This window comes from Phalangium opilio, unplaced genomic scaffold (assembly GCF_054372755.1).
Source record: "Phalangium opilio isolate 3A_F unplaced genomic scaffold, DU_Popi_V2 ptg000113l_1, whole genome shotgun sequence".
In the NCBI taxonomy this organism is placed as follows: Eukaryota; Metazoa; Arthropoda; class Arachnida; order Opiliones; family Phalangiidae; genus Phalangium; species Phalangium opilio.
In genome coordinates this window covers 2,183,499-2,208,573 of record NW_028324209.1, presented here as the reverse complement: position 1 = coordinate 2,208,573, position 25,075 = coordinate 2,183,499, and the positions used below count along the sequence as shown (strand labels likewise).

The 25,075-nt window shown below is 37.4% G+C and overlaps 1 protein-coding gene across 8 annotated transcripts in view; it reads left to right on the top strand.

The window, feature by feature from the left end:
• Window positions 1-25,075, top strand: part of LOC149623273 (maltase A2-like) — a 103,296-nt gene that overhangs the window by 58,519 nt on the left and 19,702 nt on the right. For 6 of the 8 annotated variants that reach the window (XM_089852705.1, XM_089852708.1, XM_089852710.1 and 3 more), the window contains one exon: window positions 5,684-6,076. The gene's annotated coding sequence lies outside the window, so the exon portion shown is untranslated. Of the gene's footprint in view, window positions 1-5,683; window positions 6,077-16,803; window positions 17,083-25,075 lie in introns of those variants that run through there. The other 2 variants (XM_089852713.1, XM_089852711.1) reach the window with 2 other exon arrangements.

Sequence of the window (25,075 nt, the reverse complement as noted above, 5' to 3'; positions counted from 1 at the left end):
CGCTTTTAGGCCTAAATCATTTTAGACGTGCTGGTTGGTGTCTTCCACAACTGTTACTAATACCTACGTGATTTTCGTTAAGCCTAGTTTGAAAATGTTATAATCAAGGTTTCGCAAGGTTATGGAAGTTGCGCCTTGCATGAGAAAAGGTATACCCGAAAACCTTTCTCCGCCGGTTTATAAATAAAGGAGAGAAAAGGCCGATAGCGGGTTTCGGCGTGTCACGCTAAAGACCGATAGGTGGCTCCTTGCCGAAGTTCTAATCACGTGTTGGCTCTCCTTTGGAAAGAATTGACAGCTAGAACAGATGTTCTCGCCCCCTTTTCTTAGATTGCGCTAGGCCAACCCAAAATCGGAAGAAACTGACACTAGAGGTAGGGAGGAAGTGGGGGGAGTATACGTAAAGATGCTGATGCCAAGAATGGTATCAACCTTCATTCCTTACACTCCCTTCCGGAAGGAATCCGTGGAAAATATCCGAGATATCAGAGCCAATAAGTGAAACTTTGAAAGCTTCGGGATACGAACGATCAGAGATTTTTCCTCTTAAATAATTAGGGATTGCTGAAAACCGTGAAAAGTTTTAGAATTTTTACTCTTGGTTAGATCAACAAATTAATTACGATTTAAATTTGTTGTGATAACCGTATATAGTGATTAATTTTATGTGGAGTTTCGTATTCGATAAACCATAGCTTAACTCTTTCTTCACTGGTTTAAAATTACCTAACGTATATATATAGGGTAGTATTGGAAATTGTGGAATCAAGACAAGAAGCGCGAGAGGAAAATTGATGGAAATTATTGCTAGTTTCCATCTGTTATCACGCGATAAACCTTACGTTTGATCGTATATTTCTTCGGCGTCCATCCCCAGGCGTTTGTTTTGCAAAACAAATATGTATGTACAACCTCCTCATACATTATGAATCGGTTTTTCAAAATTTTTATGCCAAAGAAAAGTGTAAGAAACCATAGTTTTTAAAGTTGGTCCCATTCCGTATTCATTCAGCTTATGGGACGATCTAGCTGTCCTCGTATTGGACATATCTCTTGAATCTTATAGAAGGATGAGATGCGAATCTCTTGGGGTAAGATATATTTCTTTAACAAAGAGAGGGATCTGATCTAGGGGTTCCCTGGTGAGGTAAAGTACCTTATACCGCGGCGTACCTTTTGCCTATACCAAGGCCTAACTTCTAGTCTTCGACCGCGTAGCGCGCGAAGAAGAATAAGAAGAAAAACCAAGGCTTAGCAGATGCTATAGCACCCCAATAATATATTATTAGAGAGATCTCTAAGAAAACAATATTTAGAGCTTGGTCCGGTGCATGCGTGGGTTCGTTCCATCGTTCTCTTTTCATCGGACAAGACTTCCGGATATCGACACGCTTTCCCTTTCTCTCTTTTCCTTCTTCTCCATCTCCTTGCTCTCGGTCTTCCCAAAGAAAAGAAAAAAAGATTCTTCTCCGTATGCCTTATCCCTCTGTTGATAAAAAGACGAAAAAAACTGGCTCTCTTTAGGCCTATTGTTTTTCATCTTCTTTTTCTTGTATGGGATGCCTTCGCAAAGGCTTATCATAATAACGATGCCCGTGAACCCTTTTTAGCATAGTTTCTTGACCCGTATGTGCGCAATTATCCAACCAACTTTATACGGTACAATTTGGGCTATTAAGCTATAGATGACGCCTGATATCGATTGAGTTATTATTTGTCATTGCTTGAAGGAGTGGTTGACTTTTTCGTATTCGTTTTTAGGTCAGTCCTATATATTCTAAAATAGATCTAAAAGTTTATCTCTAGCAAACCAGAGAAATAAAGTTACTTTATTTACAACTGTAAAAGGTATTACCTTGTTTAGAAACAGTAGACCCTAACTTAAATAGAAGTAAAAATCAGGGACTGTATACCGTATCTATATAGTTCGAAATCACCGAAAACGAAATTTACTTTTTTATTTGAGGGGATACTGGAGCTCTGTACTCGAGCTGCTTTTTACCCGTTTTTCTTATACGGGATGCCACCGTAGGGACTTCATTTCCTCGAACCCCCTCCCCCCTGTCCTTTTTGTCCCCAGCCTGTCCCGCGCTTTCTCGTCCAAACCCATTTCGTTTTTACGTAACCAATCCCTATCTCTCGTGCGCGATATAGTTCCTCTCGATGATACGGTTGACAGACTAAAAACTCTTCGGACCGAATAATCAAATGGCAACTCCAAAATACTAAAAACTCTTTCCTTTTTTTTCTCTTCTTTTTGAGATCCCTTTTTCCGTTGTATCTATCTGGTTTCAATCCCAGTTTGCTCTATATGCAAAAACTAATCCGCTGATGTTACTTATAAACTTTCGTGGTGAAAACTGAGCTTGATTTTTCAACGTATCACTCTTGTAACTCGTTTCTCTATCTAGTCCCGGAAAATCGCCAATACATCACCTCTATAGTCTATTAGCATCTTGGAAAGCGTGGAAATTTTCATACATTAGGCCTCTCTGTGAAGCGGACCATGACGTTTATAGAGACTGCAATTGCCAACTCCACTTTAAATCTTTAAGGTCAACTGTTAGAAAGTGTTTAATTGAGTCACAGCAAGATGCTAAGAGAGTATAACAGTATTGTTATCGCGTATACGAGGATGGGTAGGTTATGAGATAAGACTCTATACTCCAGTATCACTTTAAATATCATTTTTACGTCCATTGCTATACAGACTGACATCAAATGAGATAGAGTAAGGTTTTAAAAATGGCATCTACCTCTTTAAATCTAATAGTAGAATAGTCTTTCTTTTTGAAGAAATAAAAAAGAGGGGTGGGGGAGGGGTAACCCATTATTTTTGTTAAACAATGTCGCTAGGGTTTTTGGAGCTTAAAAGCAAAATACAATTTTATTTCTAAATTTATGTTTTTAGGTCAGTGAATTTTAACTTTTAAATTTAACCAATATTTCCTTTTAAAAGCTAACCGAGAGATCGTGATTTAAAGTGTATTATTTATCATTATACCCCGAGGTCTTGCGCCATTTTAGCTTAAGCCTTTTCTTTCTGCTTTTAAAATTCATCCCTTTAGTTCCGAATATTTTTCTCCACTCTTATCCCTCGGACCCTGCCTGGCGTAGCGTTTCGGAATTCTCTTAGGTTACCTTACGTCGTACTTGCTGAGTTTTCAGGTACGTAAGGGCCTCCTCGTTCGAGTCGAAAAGGAACCAAAGCCCCAGTTTTTTACCTGATAGCCGGCGGGTTTTTCTCGCCCTTCTCTAAGTTATTATTTGAATAAAGAGGATGAGGATGAATACTGGAATACTATTTTCTACCCAGCATCCCTGCTTGGAAAAACATTGCGCTAAAATGCCTGCGGGCTAAGAAATATAGATAAAAAATGTGAATATTTTTTTTTGTTAAAGATGTTCAGACTCATCTGTTTCACAAAGGGATGAGATAAAAAGATTTTGAGTTTGGGATTGTTGTAGTATTGTAGTGGTAGTTTGGTGAGGTTAACTGAAAATGAAAGTTCTAATCAATGAACCAATTCGGGTTCATAAGTAAACTTATAAACTTATTTACAGACCATTTTGTAAGTTCATAACTCTAGTTTTATAGAAGATACAGGGAAATCCTTTGATTATGTGATAGTCTCATGCACTTCTCCTCTTTCTAACGATACCAAATACTTGAAGTTAAAACAATCAAGACTCTAATAATTAATCAAAATGTTGAAACCCTTCCCTCCGTAGGATTAACATGGTCTGAGAAACTGTTCTTACGCATTTGTAACTTGTTTCAGAATCATTTCTCATTTAGGGTCTGGGGATTCTAGTCAGGCCCTGCTAGTATGTATTGCCTATAGTGGGCCCTAGGCCTTGAAGGAGCTAGGGTAAGATAGAATGGCTTTATCTTCAACGTTAACTTAACGTTTTGTTTTCTAGACTGCTATTTCATTTTTTTTATTACTGTTTTTGAAAAATAACAATAAGAAGATGATTTTTTTTCTTTCATTCTTGTTAACTCATATTCGTGTGGTTGGTTTAAAAATATCGAGAGCCAAATGAACATCTCTGTTCTTTTATAAATTTTTGAAAGAATCTAGGCCTATTCTATAAGGGTTAGAGGTCAGGGTTTAAACCCCTTAAGGTTGACATCAAAATTTTACGAAATTAAAAATAATTTAGGTTTAATATAATTTCTTTATTTTGATATTCTTTTAATTATTCAGGCATGATACGGTATAATCTTCTACGAAATTTAATTTAGATCAAAATAGACCCGATGTCTTAATTTCTAATTCCTTGTCAACTTGAATGAAAAATTCTAAAGATACATGTCAAAAATTCATATCTAGACCCGCCGCTCTAAAAAAAGTTTAACTAATTTTGCATAAACGCGTAGCCGTAGGTGAGCTTACGCTGGGGATTTTCACGCCTTGTCAAACACTGCTATAGCGTTTCGTTAGAGAGTTTAATATAAGGATTTATAATTTTCATTAGATATTCGTAACTTAAGGAGTAATTTAAAACGTTTATAGGTCTGAAAATTTATTTAGCTACTATAATGTAAGCGCCAATACTTGGATTAGATTAAGTTGTAATGATGTTAAACATAAATATAATAGAATTACACTAACCAATATTTTGATTTTCATGTCCTAATTTAGGCTTAGCTATTATCGGAATTTTAATAATTGGACTTGGCTATTATGGGATTTGTAATAGTTGGGCTTGGCTATTATGGGATTTGTAATAGTTGGGCTTGGCTATTATGGGATTTGTAATAGTTGGGCTTGGCTATTATGGGATTTGTAATAGTTGGGCTTGGCTATTATGGGATTTGTAATAGTTAGGCTTAGCTATTATGGCAATTGTAATAGTTAGGCTTAGCTATTATGGCAATTGTAATAGTTAGGCTTAGCTATTATGGCAATTGTAATAGTTAGGCTTAGCTATTATGGCAATTATAATAGTTAGGCTTTGCTATTATGGAAATTGTAATAGTTAGGCTTAGCTATTATGGCAATTGTAATAGTTAGGCTTAGCTATTATGGCAATTGTAATAGTTAGGCTTAGCTATTATGGCAATTGTAATAGTTAGGCTTAGCTATATTGTGGCAATTGTAATAGTTAGGCTTTGCTATTATGGCAATTGTAATAGTTAGGCTTTGCTATTATGGCAATTGTAATAGTTAGGCTTAGCTATATTATGGCAATTGTAATAGTTAGGCTTTGCTATTATGGCAATTGTAATAGTTAGGCTTAGCTATATTATGGCAATTGTAATAGTTAGGCTTGGCTATATTATGGAAATTGTAATAGTCAGGCTTGGCTATATTATGGCAATTGTAATAGTCAGGCTTGGCTATAAATGTCTAAAAATTTATTTGAAATAATCAGACTTAACTATAATGACGTGTACGTAAATTTAAAGGAATTATTCTTCAACCATATTTTAAGTTTTCATGTTGCAACTTCAAATACTTGTCTTCTGCTTTTATAAAAATAGGGTCGCTCATCCCAAACCCGTTTTTTATTTATTTTTTATAAACTGTCCTTTCTTCTCGCTACTAATAGCTTCTCATCTTCTTTTCTTTGTCCTCGTCATTAAAATATTCTTTTAAAACGAAAAGATAGTCGCAAGAACAAAAAAAATAACTTTGCCATCTTTTTTGTCTTTTTTTTTCTCTTCCAAATATAGGATATCCTTTCATCCCTGCTCGACCAAGAACAGAACGAAAGCCTTCTTCATTTCGTTGGGAGCGTACACTTTTTTTTGGTCGGAGGCATTTTCTTTGGACAGCCCACTCTTTTGTTCTCGTTGTTTTTGCTTCAAATTACGAGCTATAAATTTTGCCCGGATGTCGGGATGTAACCGCCCTAGTACCAACAAGGATCCAAAGATCCTTCAAGATGGACTCTCCCGATCATGGTCGCTCTTGGACCTCTCTCGGAATAAGATGAAGAGGAACGTTTTCCATGGAAATTAAGAAATTGGAGACCAAATGCGACGATTGCGAAAATGGACGTGTATATATAGCTATGAAATGGGTTCCTCGAAATTTTCAGTGGTGGTTTGCTCAACTTTGTTTCGGTAAGTGAAATTTGGGATTATTTATTTGAAAACTTGTCCGCTTTCTTGTTTCTAAATTAATTACACACGATGTTGTTTTCATTAATACATTTTCCTCCTTGAAAACTTGCTTGATTTGAACTTAAAATGCAATTATATCAAATTGTTTCACCATAAAGTTTTTCTGGTTAATATATACACCGGTGTATTGCGGTACGATGTTTTACAGGGGCAGGTAGAAATAACACGGAAAGCTTTGCCCCTATATATTGGCTTTTCCTGAAAAATTGTCGGATTTTGAGAAATATCGATGATTCGAAATTATATTTAATATCGTAAGCTTTCCATAAATACGATTGCTTTGACTATTTGAGATGGTTTTTATGGTATTTTACTCGCGTAAGTTTCCAAAAATGTTTTAAATCAAATATTTCTTACGTAACCGTAATGGTAAAGTAGAAGTACTTTTACTTTCAATTGAGTTTAGTTCGCAAAATAGATTTTTTTCAATATTTTCGCCGGTTGAATCTAACACGTTCAATAAGAGAGGAAATTTTCAATTTTTTGATATTCTCTGTATACCCCCGAATTTACTCTTTTGAAGTATGGACTATTTCAAATCGACGAAGTCTATTCGATCGCCTATATTTCTCAGTAAAATTAACAAGTTGGGAAAACCAAAATATTACCTCTCCGTGTCGAGAAGATTATATAAACTTAAGTATCCAATGAAAACGTCGACCTTTTTGCCCTCATCCTTTCCCGCGCTTTGCGCTTCCTCATTTCATCCTTACTCTCAACATTATCTTCCTCCATTTTACATACAAAAATCAAATACTCACAAAAAGAAGCGGCAAAAACCTGCTGGCTCTATACAACCACTAAATTTGACTTAATGTCCAATTTCCAACAACAATAATATACTGGTAGTTTAATTGACAACCGACTAGCATCGAAATTCTCATTAAGAATGGCTCCCGCGGATAAAAAAGGGCAGTTTTCAACTAGGTGGGTGTTATCTCATTAGATTTGAAAAATATCATTTGTCTTTTTTACCAATGCCTAAGCGTTTGGATTTTTTTAAAGCAATCTTAGCACCAAAAAATATTTTTTGATACAAAATAAATGTTTTATATTCTTATTAAGAATAAAACAAGAGGATAAAAAAGGTCTGTCCTCTCGTAATTTTTTAAGCTTTTATCATGATTACTCTATACAACAGTAACAAGGAGTATAAACCCATTAGTGGAAGCAGTATTTTTTTTCCGAAACAATCTCGCTTATGTTTATCCTCTCTAGACTTCGCTAAAAACGTATTACTCCTACATAAAATATTAATAGACAGGCAAGGATTCATACCATTAAAGAAGGAGCGCAATATTATCCATATTTTCATTTCATATACAGAGAAAAGAAATTATTATGTTTCTGAGAGGAGCTTACCATTTTTGTTGTTGTTTTGAAAAATATATCGCAATGCACGGGCCTTGATAGATATAGGAGCAATGAATGAAATATATCACAATGCACGCGCCTTGATAGATATAGGAGGCAATGAATGAAATATATCACAATGCACGGGCCTTGATAGATATAGGGGGCAATGAAGGAAATATATCGCATGCACGGGCCTTGGTAGATATAGGAGGCAATGATAATCTGTCTCTTTGCACGAGAGGTTTATCTTTAATATTTAAATAAATATAATTATTTTTAATTATTTTAATCTTCAATAATTAACATTAATAATAGTTAAATCGTTTAAAATAAAGTTATACCTATTATCATCTCAAACTTTGCTAATATTGACGTTTAAAGTGAAGGGTACCCCTCTTGCCCGCTTCCTTCAAATTTTGGGGTATATATACGATTCGTTTCAATTATAATAGTAAGGAAAAAGCGCAATTGCGAAAACCTTTGGTGGCGATCCCACCTTAGGGAGGCTAGACGTTTCTCGTAACCCTAGCTGATCGCCGCGTATATCCTAAAACCAAACGATGATAATGGAGTAGAAGCCAATGATACAGATTGGTGTCTATGTGGAATAGACGGAAGAACAGTGGATGGTGGTGTTAGAAGCCAGTGTAAGTGTAGACGGTGTCAATGAGGGATTGACAAAGAACAGATGATGGTGGTGATTGGAAGCCAGTATGTACAGGCTGGTGTCCAAGTCGAATGGACGAAGACTAGAAGATGTTGGTGATTAGAAGCCAGTATGTACAGACTGGTGTCCAAGTCGAATGGACGAAGACCAGAAGATGTTGGTGATTAGAAGCCAGTATGTACAGACTGGTGTCCGTGTGGGATGGACAAAGACCAGAAGATGGTGGTGATTAGAAGCCAGTATGTACAGACTGGTGTCCGTGTGGGATGGACAAAGACCAGAAGATGGTGGTGTGAGAACTCAAGTAGAGGAGCCATTTCCGTGACTGTGAAAGCAGTTCGGAAATGGCGAACACGTTTGCTCCGATACGCAAACTGCGAACGCGGTCACGTGGGTGTAACAACGGACAGACAGACAGACACACAGACAGACAGACAGACACACAGACACGGCCGTTACAGAACCTCTCCTGGACTACGTCACACGGAGAGGTAAAAAGCGTAAAATATTAATATTACCAAAGTCAGACGCGAACTAGCTCGCTACTTCCGTAGAAATCCTCGATACTTTCTTTCGATTCAATTGGGAAGACTCGCGATTTTCTCGTACGAAAAGGAAAGAGAGAACCTCTTTGGCTTTTCAGCTATAGACTTTCTTCAGAAAATCATTTCGCTTTTGTGAGAGTTGTCAGCCTGGCCGAGGCTTAGCGATCCAACTTCGTTTTGGATACTAGAACCTAAATTAAGCCTAACATTGAAAGCTCTATCTTTGTACGTACGGTTAGTTTTCCCTTCTATTTTCTTGTACAAGACGCTGGAAGGGTTGCCCGGGTAAACCTTTAGGGAATATATCGCAACTGAGTTTAGGCCAGTGTGATTTCGGAGTTTGTTAACAGAGATGTATCTCTTGGGGTTCTTATTAGCACCTGCAAAATACCCCAAGGTTATTTTACACAGGCAGCCTATTGGGCAAATTGCCCTGAACACCGGGGGTTTGAAACAACAATCCGTTTTGGCTACTAAATATTTAAGGACGTGGTAGGCACCTATTATGGATGTATAAGTAACACGCGTCAATGGAAAACCTACTGAGAGTGAATAGGCGGGAAGTGTTTCTTATGCTTAACCTTTAACCCTTGATGAAAAGGCGGGAAATGTTTTTCCAACTTAACCTTTAACCCTTGACACCAGTAGATGTAATTTAACTTTCAATGCAGTTTTGTCAAGTTCTGTGGGAGCCATGTCAGTCAAATACGGATTCCTGCTGAATTCCGAGCCTTTCTCTCCGCAGTCTCTTCCTTGGCTCACCAACGTGAGCACGACCAAAAATTTTAGTGAAAACTACGCGTATACCACGGTTTTAGGCCACTCCTTTTCTAGTCTCTGTTATATAGTAAAGCCAAGGCCCGCGTGGTGGATGTAGTGGCATTTTTAATCTAGAAGCAGCGTCCCTAGCCAACCGGTATCTTCCTATAGCTGTAACAATCTACAGACAGATTCGCGTGCGCGCTGAGCTGTAGGTCTTTGGTTACGTCGGAGAAAAGATCTCTTTTCTTCGCGAAAGAAAGATTGGGGCTCGAAGGGGGATGGGGGTAAAGCCTCTGGGCTCTCGGTAATTAATCCCGCTTCGCTAGTATAGGGCTAACAGTAACGGAAAAAGTATTAAAGACGGAGAAAGAGATCTAGCCAACACTGAGAACAGAAACCCGCGAGTTCAAATTGAGCCGATTGTTTCTGGGGTAGACCCCTTCTAGGCACGCCCGTCTCCTTCTGTTGCTTCAATGAAATGCTCGTCGAAAAATAAGGATTGTCTCGGAATTCCCCCGGACTCTTCTTGCTACTTTCCCTTCTTTCGCTGTCTTTCTCTAGTTTTCTCTCCTCTTGGCGTTAACGAGTCCTTTAATTTCTGTTCCCTTCAACTCAAATAGTATCAATTCCAAATTTTCATTTGGGAAGTTCGCTTAAAGGCCCATTCAGACTAAACTAAAATCTTACCTTCCCGTTGGTCCCTTCGTTAGTTTCGTTTCGGTCGCGTCAGTACGTTCATTTCTCTGTTCAGACTGCGGAGCAAACGACTTAAAACGAGATTTTTCAACCGAGACTTATGAATAATAAAATAGTAAGGCTTAAGTAAGGCGTGATTGAGTGAAAAGGTGCTAACGCGGTGGTACCATCTCGACTTTGTAAGACAAAATTGAAAATTTTCAAACTAAACCCGAGAATCTTTTACGTAGCCGTTGACAAGTGTGAACAGTCTAATTAAGCGAGCAAAGGGACTTCACCGACGTGAGCGATAAGATTTTAGTCTAGTCTGAATGGGTCTTTACAGTGTCGGAGACAAGTTAATTAGTTTCTGACTTATTGAAGCGAGTTGATTTGACAAACTTAAGAGTTTTGCAGCTTTATTTATTAAAATACTTGAAGATAAGACGAGCGCTACCTAGTATTTAAAATTGAAAAATTGCTCGAGCTTTGTTTTTGAATTTTGAAATTCCGCGTGCTTTAGCAAATGCCACGTGCTTTGTGAATACATTAAAATATTAATTAAGCCTTTGTTTTTCGAATTTTCTAATTCCACGCACTTTAACAAATGGATTAAGACCTTGAAGCTCATTTAAATTTATGGTAATTTGGTTAATTATTCAAGCTCTGATTGTTCTAACACCAAGTAATTTTACCCTCTCCATTAATAATAATAAAAAAAATACTGCGAATTGCACACAGGGTTGCGAAAATAAGCTTTTTTTATATGCTAAGAACATTTTCTCAGAAAGCAATGTCTCAAATTCAAACGAATAAGAATGGTGGTTCCCAAAGTGTCCCTACGTTTTATTTTTGGCGCCCTTACAACTCGATCGCTTAGAATATATTTAAAAGGGTCCAACTCGTATACGTATAGAGTTTCCCGCCATTCATTCAAAAAAAAAAATCAAAAAGTTAAGGGCTCAAGGAAGGGCTCCGAGCAATAAAAAAAATTTCCACCTCATTTCCTATAGCTTATAAAAAGGTACAGAAATCCGATTCCTAGGCCCTAAGGAAGGTTTTAGGGTTAAAGATCGCGTGGGAAGATGCGAGAAGAGTCGTAGGAAAGAGGGACGCAGTTAGAAATAAAATTCTTTCAAAGGAAAAAGGCGGGAGAAAGTGCGGCAATGGAGAAAATGGCGGGAAAAAAGGTTGGATGCGCGCCCGGGAATTTATGGAAGGAAACCTTTAACGCTCCATTTGAAATTGACGAAATTAAAGTCGCATTTGGAGAAAGAGTTACTTCCCAATATCATTCCCCCCCCCCTCTATTTATAAACCTTTAAAGTGAAAATGTCGCAACTCCAAAAGATATCTTCGAAACGATTTGGCTTCCAAAACAAAAGTCTGGAAATCATATTTTCCACTAAAACTTGATCTCATTGCCTTAAGAGTTGTTTTCAATGCTTTCCTTCCCCCGCATCTTAAATCCTAATCCTTCTTTTGGGAATCTAGGCAGAAATTACCCTCAAATTCGTGGAATTTCGTAAAGAGAGATTCCAGAAATGGGATTTGGAATTTTTCTTAATCCTATATATTCAAACTCGGAGAGCTTTTCACTTTTTCATCCTCGGGAAGCTCTCTTTCCCGCACTCAAAATCCTTACGATTCGGAATAGCGTACTACCACGAATTGGGTAGGAATAACCATTATTAATTCCATTGGGAGACTGCGAAAAATGGCGGGAAAGAAAATGGAAAAGGCGGGAGAGAAATACGCACGTGGTGAAATACTAAAATTTGACGAGTTGGTCGTTTCTTTTTTATGTTTTCATATCATTTTTTTTTCAGAGAGAGAAACCTTTGTCCAAGAGTAATATTATAAAGAGAGAGAGTTTCTTTGTACGTTCTGACCCAGTGAATTATGGGATAGTTAGAGAATATGAGAAATGTAAATCTCTAGAAGGCCGGTTTCTGTCAGGAAAAGTTGACTTTTTTCCCATAGTTAATCTCTTTTTTACCGTTTTCTATTTTCTAGGATTTTGAGAGGTCCCTAAAGAATACGGGAAAAGACTTAGTTGAGGGAGTCTGAAAACCGTTTTGCATTTTCTCTTCCAAGATAGTCTTGTAGGTTTTTTACGGTGGCTTTATAGTAGAATTGATTTCAAGAACTCGTTTTCTACTCTCTGAATTGTTTACGGACTTGAAACGAATGATTTTAGAAGCGGGATGTCAAGGAAGTAGGCCCGAGTTAGGGTTAGGTGAGCTATGTCCCTTAATAATGCGTCTATTTTCTTAGACGTATATATCTTTTTTCACCCCCCCCCCCACTCCCAGTTTTTTGAGTTTGAAAACGAGTCTAGGAGCGTATAGCGGAGATTTAACTTTAGGTGGCCGTAGATTTTCGAGACACTTATCAGAGAGTCAAATCCCTTTTATGCCCGAATCGAAATTGGCCGTAGTAAACTTTAACTTCGGCCTCCTGAAGTAGATATAGAAAGAAAAGTCAAGGATGGAGATTTTTTTCCCGCCTTTTCTTTAATATTTTTGCGGGAAATAGCCTTTGGGGTGAGCGAGATCTTGTCTTTATCAGCGCTGCTGTAGACAGTTTTAGACGTATTTGAGGTAAGCGGGAACGTGCTTCGTAGTTGAAACCAAAAGGTCTACGAGAAAAAACCCAAGAAGGAACTAGGGTTAGCTTTTGGCTTCTTTTTTTTTATTTTTATTTATTTTATTTTTTTTAGCTGGCTAGGATTTTAATTTAAAAGTTAAAACGAAACTTTGCTTTACCGTTAAACATATACGCGCTTGTATTATTCTGTGTGTGAAGTACGGAGGGATTTTTAACAAGTTTAGGAACTTTAGAGATGGTGGAGGGGGGAGCTAGCAGAAGACTTTAGTGAAATTGCAGCCCGCCTAATCCCTCCTGTTTCGAAATTGAAGCGAAATCGTTTTTCATTACTATTTTATTTCTCTTATTTCATCTTACATGGGAGACTTTTAAAATAAAAGCTAATGCTAAGAGGGGATCTATTTTTAAGTAAGGGAAATTTGTTTAACTAAAGGTGATTGTACAAATGGATTTATTATTTGGTGTTAGAAGTCCATACTTTAAAAGGGTTTTGCGTCTTACGCCTTTGTTGATATACAGTGTGTTTCTGATAGGTCTGCCATAAATTATTTAAGCGATTTTGAGTCGAAATTTTTCTATGATTTTTTGGCGTCTGGGTCACTGTTTTCAAGTTAAGATTGTCCAGAGTATTTTTGACCCGTTAAAATTAATTAAGAAACTGAAAGACAATTATTTATAATTTAATTAAGGGGTCATCCCTAAAAAAATCGGATTATAACTCGAAAACAGTGTCCCTTAGGGGCAACATGTCATAGAACATTTTCGATCCAAAATCACCCAAAGAACACGCCCCTTAATTTATGCCAGACTTATCAGAAACGCCTTGTATTTATTTGATAAACATACCCTTTGACCTCTGACGTAAACGTTATGGATTCTCTGAAAGTTACGCCTATTGAGGGTCTTTAAAGTCTTAGTACCGAACTGTGTTCTACTTCTACTCTCTTTAAATACAACTACCTTTTGCTTCACGCTTTTACCGAAGCTCGGAAATTTTGTTAGTATTTCGTAAAAGATAGTAATAATTTGTAGATCAGCTTCGAGACATTTTTAATAGAAAAGTATCAAGGAACAGCTCGTGTGGAAACGGAAAAGAAAAATCATTAAATTCATTGTAATGGTGGATTTTTAAAGAGAAAGAAAAATTAAATAAAAAAATGGGAAGATGACCTCTTTTACCCCCCTTTTGAAAAATATTTCCGAAATTTTTTTTTTCGTTACGTAAATTCCGAAAGAAAAAGGGGAACGAAATTCATTTCCGATGGTAAGCTAAGTAATATTGAAGCCCATAATTTGAAGAAAACCTCCATCTTATCTCTATAGACCACGGCCCACTCGATCACGCTGGCTCCTAGGGCTATAGAAGCCCCTTTCGTATGTAAAAACTTCGGAACTTTGCAGCATAATTTATAACCCTTCAATATACCTCTCACTAAAATTTCAGTGAAAGCGAAGAAAAGACTTTTACACCGTTTGAAGACTAAGCCCTTTAATTATGGCTATACTTTCCGTTTTAATTATTTCTTGTTTACAAGAACACTATGAGAGAAAAAAATAAGAAACCTTATTTTGTACATCTCATTCAAATTTCAAGAGATTTGAACCAATATTTTCAGAATTAGGGCCAAAAAAAGCGTTTCTTCCAAAAGCCGAGTGAAAACGTCGAAAATTCACGGTACGCGCTTTTACATAGAAAAATAATTGGGGTTTAACTAGTCCAAGTTCTCGTGAAATTTTAACTTGAAGAATTTCAATCGCGGAACGTTTAGGGTTTTTATTTTTTGGCCAATTTCTAAACTTAAACTTAATATCAGTAGGTAGATGAAATTAAAATAGTGATTTACCTTCTGATGATGAATATCTAGTATCTATGAACACGGGGAGAGTTCCGGTCCCGAATATTAATTTCAATTTTCCCATTTTTTACTCCCCTAGTCATGGAAAATAAAGATTTTCGTCTTATTTTTGAACTAGAAATGAGAAAAAAAAATGGTTAGGAAATGAAAATGAAGGCTAATATTAACGCAATCTTCTTCTCTTCGCCGCCATCTTCTTCTTTAACTTATTCGTCCCCCCCCCCTCCCTTATCCAAGAGTTATTGATGAATAAGAATTTTATCGTCGAGTTTTTTCTTAACATTTTTTTAAAAACCTCTCCCCATCTATTTATTTTCTCGTATGGGTTCTGAGAAATTGTAGAGGTATTTCTTTAAAGGAAAGGGCATACCAGAATTATTATCTTTATTTATTATATTAAAGAATATTTCAAATATTAAGGAAGATATTAACAATGACTTTAACTTGGACTAGAAGACGGCAAACCGACTCTCTCAATTGAGCACGAAAAGCAAACCAAACCTATCCACAAGCCTAACTAAACCAAACCTATCCACAAGCCTAACTAAACCAAACCTATCCACAAGCCTAACTAAACCAAACCTATCCACAAGCCTAACTAAACCAAACCTATCCACAAGCCTAACTAAACCAAACCTATCCACAAGCCTAACTAAACCAAACCTATCCACAAGCCTAACTAAACCAAACCTATCCACAAGCCTAACTAAACCAAACCTATCCACAAGCCTAACTAAACCAAACCTATCCACAAGCCTAACTAAACCAAACCTATCCACAAGCCTAACCTATCCTAAGCCTAAAACGCCATGAGGGTCGATTTGCCATCTTATCCCATGGTCTCCAAAATTATACCTCATCGTCGTCTGCTTAAATTTTCAGATAGACCAAACTATAAGCTTCAGTTAATTGTTCAAATCTTCTTCAATGTTGTAGGTTAAAACATAGTTCCAAAACTCATTATTTTACGCGCCCTTTTCAAGGAAAAATGGGGAACTCCTACCTTGTATCTTTACTTTAAGGTTTTATAAGAGGACGGTTTAGTTTAAAACTTGACTTGAGGGAAGTGATCCTTCTACATCAAGCCGAATTTTCTAGTAAATTTATCTCTCAGACGTAACTTTTCGTTTTGTATATAGGCTTTTAAGTTTTATATGTCGTTTTGGTCTGTCCAAACATCTCTTTTTATACAGGGTGTTTCTAAAAGGTCGGTAAGAAATTATAGGGGTTGTCCATTGGGTGAGTTTGAGTCGAAAAATTTATATATGACATTTTCCCGTCCGAGGCATGTTTCTATTTGAGTGTTTTACGAATGATCCCTTAAATGGAATTTACATTGTCTTTCAATTTCCTTACGTTAAATTTAAGGGGTTATCCATAAAACACTCTAATCATAACATTAAAAGTCGAAAACGTTATAGGCTAGTAGAACATTTTCGACTCTAAATCGATCGAAGAACAACCCCTTAATTTCTTACGTGCCTTTCAGAAACACCCTGTGAATGTATGTAGTTTTATATGGATTGTTTTGTTGAAATACGCCGAATTCAAATACGTTTTGACTTTAATGTATATATAGGTCTAGTCTTTTGACCTTTTAGAACATCATTTGAAAATGATATGTACTTTGAAATAGATCAAAAAGTTCCTAGAAATCGTTATTATTTTTTTCTAGAGAGCATAATTTATTGACTTGGGAACTTTTAAAAAATGTATCGTTGAATTGATAAAATAATTTTATAAAACGTTAATACCATTTAGGGAAGTCGATTAAAAATTAATTAAACTAGCAGCGAAAGAACTCCTGGCCGCCATTTTAAAAGATGGAAACCTTAAATTTTTGAACGTTCTCGGATCGTAACTGGGTTTTCGTTTAATGCAGTGCAATTTTAATGTGTTAAGGACTGTACTTACATCGGTAAATTTTTATACGAGCTATTATTCAACACTCTATTATTTTTAAAAGTGTAATAAAAAAATCTATTCCTTAAAAAAAAGAAACCAACCTTAAACGGGATAGAAGATATTTTTCCGGAATATGGTTCTAAATTCCAAAAGAGAGCGAGAAAGGAAGAGTCCCTTCATCTTCCGCGCAGGCGCCGTTGGGTTTATTCCTTCCTTCTCTGTGCCCGAAACAGGCCATGGTAATATTTTCTCCCACTTTTCGGAGCCCCAGTCTCAGATCCGCAGTATCGTTCGATCCAGTCAGTTGCGCGTTGTGCTTTCTCCGAGAGATCACTCCAAGTCGTATCTACTTCTGCATCTTCCTCATTATAGAATGATCTAATTCATCCCTCGTGCGCTCAGCTTCTTTCATCCGCATCTTCGGGGGCTTTTTGGGGCCCAGCCCCGTGATTTACGTTGGCGCCTTTTCTTTCGGTGCTACAAACCGTAATAATAATAATAATAACCAGACTGTGAATTGTTTAGGGTTTGTACGAAACTCTTTTTGTGTCTGTGTCTGTGTATTCCAGGGTGAGTTTATTATTTTGTATCTCTTTTTCATTGTATTAGGTTTTTCCTTGCTTTTGAGAATGTTTTCGAGAACGTAGTGTTGTAATTATAGTGTTTAGTTATGCGTTTAAAAGACTGTGTATTTTCGTTCTTGAGAGGTTATTAAGGGTGTTCTAATAAGATTGTGTTTTAATTAAAGATTTTAGGTTTAATTTAGATTTGTAGGAACGAAAATTTACAGTGTCTGTTTATCAAAGGGTTTTCGTTATTACCAGCTTGTCAAGGGTACCCTTTGTTCACTGTATCTTCTTATTTTACCTTGTTCTTAGTTTTGTTTACTGCATCTTTGTTATTTTGGTTTACTGTACCTTCGTTTTTAGTTTTGTTTACCGTACCTTCGTTTTTAGTTTTGTTTACCGTACCTTTGTTTTTAGTTTTGTTTACCGTACCTTCGTTTTTAGTTTTGTTTACCGTACCTTTGTTTTTAGTTTTGTTTACCGTACCTTTGTTTTTAGTTTTGTTTACCGTACCTTCGTTTTTAGTTTTGTTTACCGTATCTTCGTTTTTAGTTTTGTTTACCGTACCTTCGTTTTTAGTTTTGTTTACCGTACCTTCGTTTTTAGTTTTGTTTACCGTACCTTCGTTTTTAGTTTTGTTTACCGTACCTTCGTTTTAAGTTTTGTTTACCGTACCTTCGTTTTTAGTTTTGTTTACCGTACCTCCTTATAGATTTTGTTCACGCTTACTATAGCGACGAATTAAATCTGTGGAGAAATGATACTTTAATTCTTACTGCGTTGTAGAGAATTTTAATTGAAATTGGATAAAAATTAGTTTCAAAATTATAGCCAATTCTAAAGTTGCCAAAATTGTTAGGAACGATACAATTATCAGTTTTAGATATGTCACCTACATTTCATTTCACTTTTCCTTTATAATATTGTCCGATCTAACTCCTAAACCGCGTCTCAAATCCAAGCTACCATCCAAATCCTTTAAATACATAAGCTTATATTTAAATCTGAAACCCCGTACATACACCGGGAAAACCACTTTACCATGGTCCCGAGTTATAAAGAAAAAAAAGGAAATCTTCCACTCGAAGAATAAGCGGAAAAAAATTCCCTTCTCCTTTGAAAACTTGTAAAAAAAGAACCAATTTTTCTCTTTTTTTATTCCTATATCTTCAGCCAACGTCGGTCAGATTATGGTAATAAGGTAGCGCGCCTTTTTTTCTCCCGCCAAAAACTCTTTCGCGCCAAGTATACTCCAATCTTCTTGGATCATCGTACGGTGTAGAAATTATTATAGAATATATTTGCGCGCCCTAGTTTTCATAGAGTGCGGCTCGCGTTATTCCTTAACTCGCTTTTTTCCTTAAGTAGGCGAGGCTTAAAGTTTGCTCAAATCATTGGAAAACCTTCGGGGGCTAAACGTAACGTACCATGAACAAAAAAATATACTACTTTTTACCTCTCCGAGTGACGATGACGTCACGGAGAGGTTTTACACTGAACGTGTCTGTGTGTCTGTCTGTGTGTCTGTCTGTGTGTCTGTCTGTCAGACCCCACGTGACCGCGTTCGCAGTTTGCGTATCGGAGCAAACGTGTTCGCCATTTCCGAACTGCTTTCACAGTCACGGAAATGGCTCCTCTACTTGAGCTCTCACACCACCATCTTCTGGTCTTTGTCCATCCCACACGGACACCAGTCTGTACTTACTGGCTTCTAATCACCACCATCTTCTGGTCTTCGTCCATTCCACTTGGACACCAGTCTGTACATACTGGCTTCTAATCACCACCATCTTCTGGTCTTTGTCCATCCCACTTGGACACCAGTCTGTACATTCTGGCTTCTAACACCACCATCTACTGGTCTTATGTCTATTCCACATAGACACCAATCTGTCTCATTGGCTTCTACTCTATTATCATCGTTTGGTTTTAGGATATACGCGGCGATCAGCTAGGGTTACGAGAAACGTCTAGCCTCCCTAAGGTGGGATCGCCACCAAAGGTTTTCGCAATTGCGCTTTTTCCTTACTATTATAATGGAAACGAATCGTATATATACCCCAAAACTTGAAGAAAGCGGGCAAGAGGGGTACCCTTCACTTTAAACGTCAATATTAGCAAAGTTTAAGATGATAATAGGTATAACTTTATTTTAAACCATTTAACTATTATTAATGTTAATTATTGAAGATTAAAATAATTAAAAATAATTATATTTATTTAAATATTAAAGATAATCTTGTTTCTCAACTCAAAATTAATACGGAAAGAGTTAAAAAGCAGTCTATGCTTTTGTCTGTGTGTGTCCGTCCATTGTTACACTAGTGCGTCGCGTTAGCAGTTAGCCTTGTGTTGATGTGTTAAGAAATCATACAGAACCTTAATATTCCCTTTTCCATAATATAAAGTGAATATGTGGAAGTATTTTTCGTAATTATGTTGCATTTAGTACTTTTGTAGCTTTAAAGCTATGTTTCATTTTGATATTCCAAAGATTTTTTTTAATATTGTTATTTGAAATGGCTGTTTATATATTACTTAAGCTATACTACATCTGTATATAGAATAATCCCTGGTTTAGTGATTTCATGAAGAAAAATAAAACCTGGACTCCGGCGGGTATATTAAATATCATCCGCAATAGGCTTAGTGAAACAAAGAGTAAATAATTGAGGCCTGAGGTGAAGTAAACTTGTGGCTTTGATTTTCGTGTCTGAAATGAAGAGACATCAACGGTTCAGAGTGAGCCGAAAGTTAAATACACTATTAAATAATCAGGTTAAGATTTTATAATAGAAGAAAAGATCATGGTGGCAATTAGAACAGTAAAAGGGCTAATGGTAAACGGGTAGTAGCTACAGACTTTTTTCTCTTTATGGTGCGCATTGACTATTAGTGCGTCTAGCTACAATTTAGCTTTGGTGTTATTTAACATTAACATTCATGTTGGCAAACTAAGAATATTGTTGAGGTGAGACGAGACGATAGTGTTTACACTGCAAACCAGTTGTGAATGTAGCTATCAGAATATACGGTAAACAGCTGAAGCGTAGACTTCATTTCCTGATCTTTTCCCCATTGACTGATTTCCATGTGTCCAAGATTTATCCTTATTGGATGTAAAATGTCGTCTGCTTTACTGTATTATTCGCTATGCTTGGAATACTGCTTCAATATTTCGTAAATTTTTACTTCAAAAAAGAGAAATAATTCCATATCTAGATAAATAAGTTCGTAGTAGTAGACCTCTTGACTCGGAGAGGTAATATTTTGGTTTTCCCAACTTGTTAGGTTTTAGGCTTAACCATAGAAACTGACTCTTTTATTGGCGGGGAAACCCTGGGAAAGTCGAGCTAGCTTAACGCGCGTTATTTGTTGAGGCGGGAACCCACTTTTAGCCTTTTCAAGTATACCTGCCCATATTGTATTTGACAGTTTTTCGTTGGGCGTCATTTCTTTCGCGCACTTCTCTGTATTGAGGCCACTTTCCTAAAACTGTTTTCGCGTTACCTTAAATTACTCGAAAGAAATTTGAAGGGAAAAAGGACCCTCTAAAAACCAGCCCAGGTTGGCCAAGAATTGATTCATTTTTAACTTGAATTTTGGATTAGAACTTTGGTATGAAAATTCCATTGCAGCTTCCGTCAATCAAGATTAATTTTGACCCTACCTTTAATAACTTAACTAATAATCTTGACTACGGAAACGTTTAGATTAAACTATATTGAGTTATTAAATCCAACTCTAAGATTACTCCGATCTTGGCCCCTTTAACAAGGAGATATTTTTCAATGTGTGATTAATTTGGGCTTTCGTTTGGGAACCTTAATTTGGGCAAGACTTATAGGGGACTTTTTATAAAAGCTATGTAGTTAAAAATAAAAACAGCTTTCTGTTGTATAATAAAAAGGTCCCTTATTTACACGGAAGGAATGCCGCAGCTTCCTTAAAAATTGTCAAAGAATACAAAAAAGGGTGTTAAGATTCGCGGCTGACTCGCTCTTCAGGATAGACGCCTCTAGTTTAAAGGAAAGAAAAGAAAAAGCTCTGGAGAAAGTGCTGTGAGAAGTTCCAATCGATTTCTTCGACGCCAAAATTTTTGTCTTGGCGCTTTCGGTCCCCCGTTTATTGGAAGCGGTCCAGGTAGAGGTCTCAACAGAGCCCCTGACACCATTTCTCCCGCAAAAAACTGGGGCCCCTTAGAAGACGATGAACAGAATATTCTTAGGTGAAACGGGGCTGAAGTTGTTAATTGGTTAGCGAAACAGTGAAATTTATCGTAAATACGTCACCGTTCACGTTTCCTTTAAAGTGTCACTCGTACCTTTTTTAAACTCAAAGGAAGCCGTCAAAAACATACCCGAAGGTTTTCCTTAAGAGATCTTTTTCAGGAAACCTTAAAAGTTGATACGACTATCGGGTTATTAAGTAAACAATGTTTAAGAGCGCTCCTAGGGTTTCGGGTTCCTTAAGCCTCGGTTGGTTTTCTTATGAGAAACAAGTATAGGCGAGAGGGAAAAGGTTTTTCAGTATAAGGTACATCTGAAGGGCTGTCAAAATCAGTGGTCTCTGCTGGACCATTTCTACAGCCTCTTAGAATCCCTTTTTCCTCCCCATCAAACACGGATGGTGGGAGATGACCGCTCTGTAAGTTGGGCTCTAGTTGCCCTCCTCCTTCTAACCAACCATCCGTGCGTTTCTACTGGTCATCTCTCTGGCGTTTCCCGGCGTGGCCCGTCAAAAGCATTGATCTCTTTATGGGTTCGCCAAACTGGCACGCCATACTGATATATAAGTTCAGTCTCCACTGTTTCTTAAAGCGATTGTCTGTTCTTCTTTTAGAAAGGTTGGGGATGATCTGGAAGCCTGTCTTTTGTCCAAGACCCTGGAAAAATGACTTCGGCTTTTGAATCGCGGGAAAGTAGAAATATACTGGTGGTTGGTAACATAGATGAAGATACGCTCATTGATTCTGTAATCTAGCTAGGTAGTAATTTTGCAAAAGTGATCATAAGGATGTATCTCATTCACTCTCCATCGCGCGTGCCTACCTTTGAAACTAATTTCGAGCTTTAAACAGTGCTGATTGACCTTGATATACAGAGTGTTTCTGATAAGTCTGGCATAAATTAAGAGGATGTTCTTTGGGAGATTTTGAGGCCGAAAATGTAACATCTATGACATTTCGCCGTCCGGACCAGTGCACTGTTTACGAGTTATGATTTGAGTGTTTTAGGAATGACCCCTTGATTAAATTAGCATTGTCTTCCAGTTTCTTAATTAAATTTAAGGGGTCATTCGTAAAATAAAAAAATTTCGGACGGCAAAATGTCATAGAACATTTTCGAATAAAATCGTCCAAAGAACATCCCCCTTAATTTATGCCAGACTTATCATAACCACCGTGTACAACTAAAATCTTAATCTTCTCTTTGCTTGTGCTTTTGATATTTGTACTAACAAAGCGGAACCCAGTTTTGCTATCCCTAGCTATCGAGCTAAAGATTCAAGCTTAAACTCTCTAACTTCTCTTTAACACTGAACTCCCCCGCAGACAGGCAGGTAGTATAAAACACACTTTGCGGAATGACCCCATCTAACCTTTCTTCTATATAAACTTACAGGTACCTTGAACCTTTCGCTCTTTTTAAGTCTGTCAAAATGTTTTTCCATCACGTTAACTCGATCCATATACTTCTACACACACACACACACACACACTCAGGGCGGCTGCTTCACGACCATGCGAGATTCTTAAGAACTTAGAAAGGCGTAAAAAATGTAGATCGACGCTTAATTTTAAAATGAGTTCCAAGGCATATAGACTCGATGGTGCAGAGAGAAGAAAAAAAGTAGTTCTAAAAGAAGTAATAAGGAAAAAAGAGGTTGGGGAGGGGGATGAATTGAGGATGGAATAAATGGAGGTAGGGATGAAGAAAACCCTTCATTTTCATTCCAGCACGCATCGCATCGCATCCAAAGAGATCCAACAGACCAATATCGAGAATCTCAATAAAGAAGCGGAGAGAGAGATGGAAGATGGTTTGGGCAAGGGAAGCTCAAGCTGACTCTGGGATGAAAGAAAGGAAAGGGTTGGAAATGAAGGATTCTTAGACGCGGGCGTACAAGCTAGGTTTAGTCATCGAGTGATGGTGTTAAATATTGAACGACGTCAGCTCGGAGTTGCCAGTATTCCTGGAAATCTTGGAAAATTATTGTGAAATGTCAGGGGGGCTTTATTAAGGTTTTTCTTCAAGTAACACCAACCTATTCGAGTTTAGGTGCGAACCATCCCAGTCTGTCTCAGGGCATCAATATACTTCAACAAAATTAAGCATGATTACTCGTGGCTCCATATTGTCTTCTAGTTTTTATTATCGGCGTGGGCGGGAAAGATGGGGCCAAAGTGGTGGGGCATTATTCGACCAGGACCGAAGCCGTTAGTTCAGGAATGATTGCGATAAAGAGAGAAAGGGGGGGGGGTAAGGCTCGCGTCCAAAATGGATGCGATAGGCCCCTGACAATATTGTCCGGGGCGATTTATCCCGCCAAGATCTTATTGCCCTCGCGCCTTCCTTGTCTTTTTGCTGATATCCCAACGCGTTAGGGTTAGGTCTAGCCCAGACTCCGACGTTTTCGCGCCTCATTAAGTATAAGGCATTGAAGAAGGAGATTCTATTGGGGTAGGGTATAAGTTAACCCCTTTCCTTCCATAAAAGGCTAACCTAAAAGCATAGGACGCTCGGTAAGCCTAACACCTGCATCTTACTAACGAAAAATCGTTCGTTGTACTAGTATGAGGAGCTTCCCCCGTATTTTCCCATCTCGCTAATGAAACCCATAAGCCATGGTCTGGCCAAGATAGTATAGGGGAAAGTATTGAAAGTACTTCTACTTTATCTTATAGTACGTAAGGAATCATTCCCCGTGTCTGCATTAATAATAAACATAAAAGATCAACAACAATTTATGAACTTCTATCGATGGGAGTTTAAAGTTACTACCGGCCCAAGAAACAACCCCGTTTAGATGACTAAGCTCTGGCGTTATGGGGCTTTAGCATCTATAGACCAATTAAATATAAGTAATTTGCGAAAAGGAAGAGTCACTTTCACCAATGACTATGTAATTATAAAAGAGGACCAGCAAAGCGGTAATTTTTTGACTCGCTCAGAGAGCGTAGGGGAATACATCTCATTTATATCCTGTTGATTTAAGCAGTACTGTGAAATTTAAAATGACATTGATATATTAGAATAATCATCTCCCCTCTCAAAGCAACCAGTTTTCTTATCACCAAGATCCATGGCTCCAAATCACAGAGTGCAATAAATTCAGTTCCATCGATGGTACACGTTTTTAAACTGTAATTTGGTACCATAGTACAGCCATGTTCAATATGGCTGGTCAATTGGACCTGGTGTACTTTCTCTCGTGTTTTTTTTTTCTAAAAGATGTTCGTACTGCGGTATCTTGGCTTTACTCCGTTTTTAAAGCTTTTTTTTTCTCCCTTCCTCACTCGATCCTTTTGTTCTAAACGTCTAACGATTGTGTTACTTCTACTGGATGTACAAGTCTCTGGCCGCCGCCACGAAATGAAAATCCCATTAAGGCCTCTAGTGTTAGGGTTAGGCCTAGCTCACAAGGAAGTTAGGCTTAGCGAAAGTGCAGACGGAAGGAGGTGGAGGAAGATGAAGAGAAGGATGAAGTCGGTCGTCGGCCCCGATTGGATAATATAAAGGCAATCGAGACTATGTCGAATCCTTTTATCGGAAAGGGAGGTTTCGCTTTAAATCTAGGGGGTATAGTGACTAAGCAGGATGGGAGAGATTTGAACTTGTGTCCTTCTGATAGTGGATTCTTTTATAGACGAGAAAGTGTGAGGTTTTTTTTTTTATTTTTCATTGAAAGTTCTGTGGAAAAAATTTCTAGAACTAAAGGACATTCGAAACAGGTTCACTATTGCGATGTTAAAGATTCATCACCTCTTAAAGATT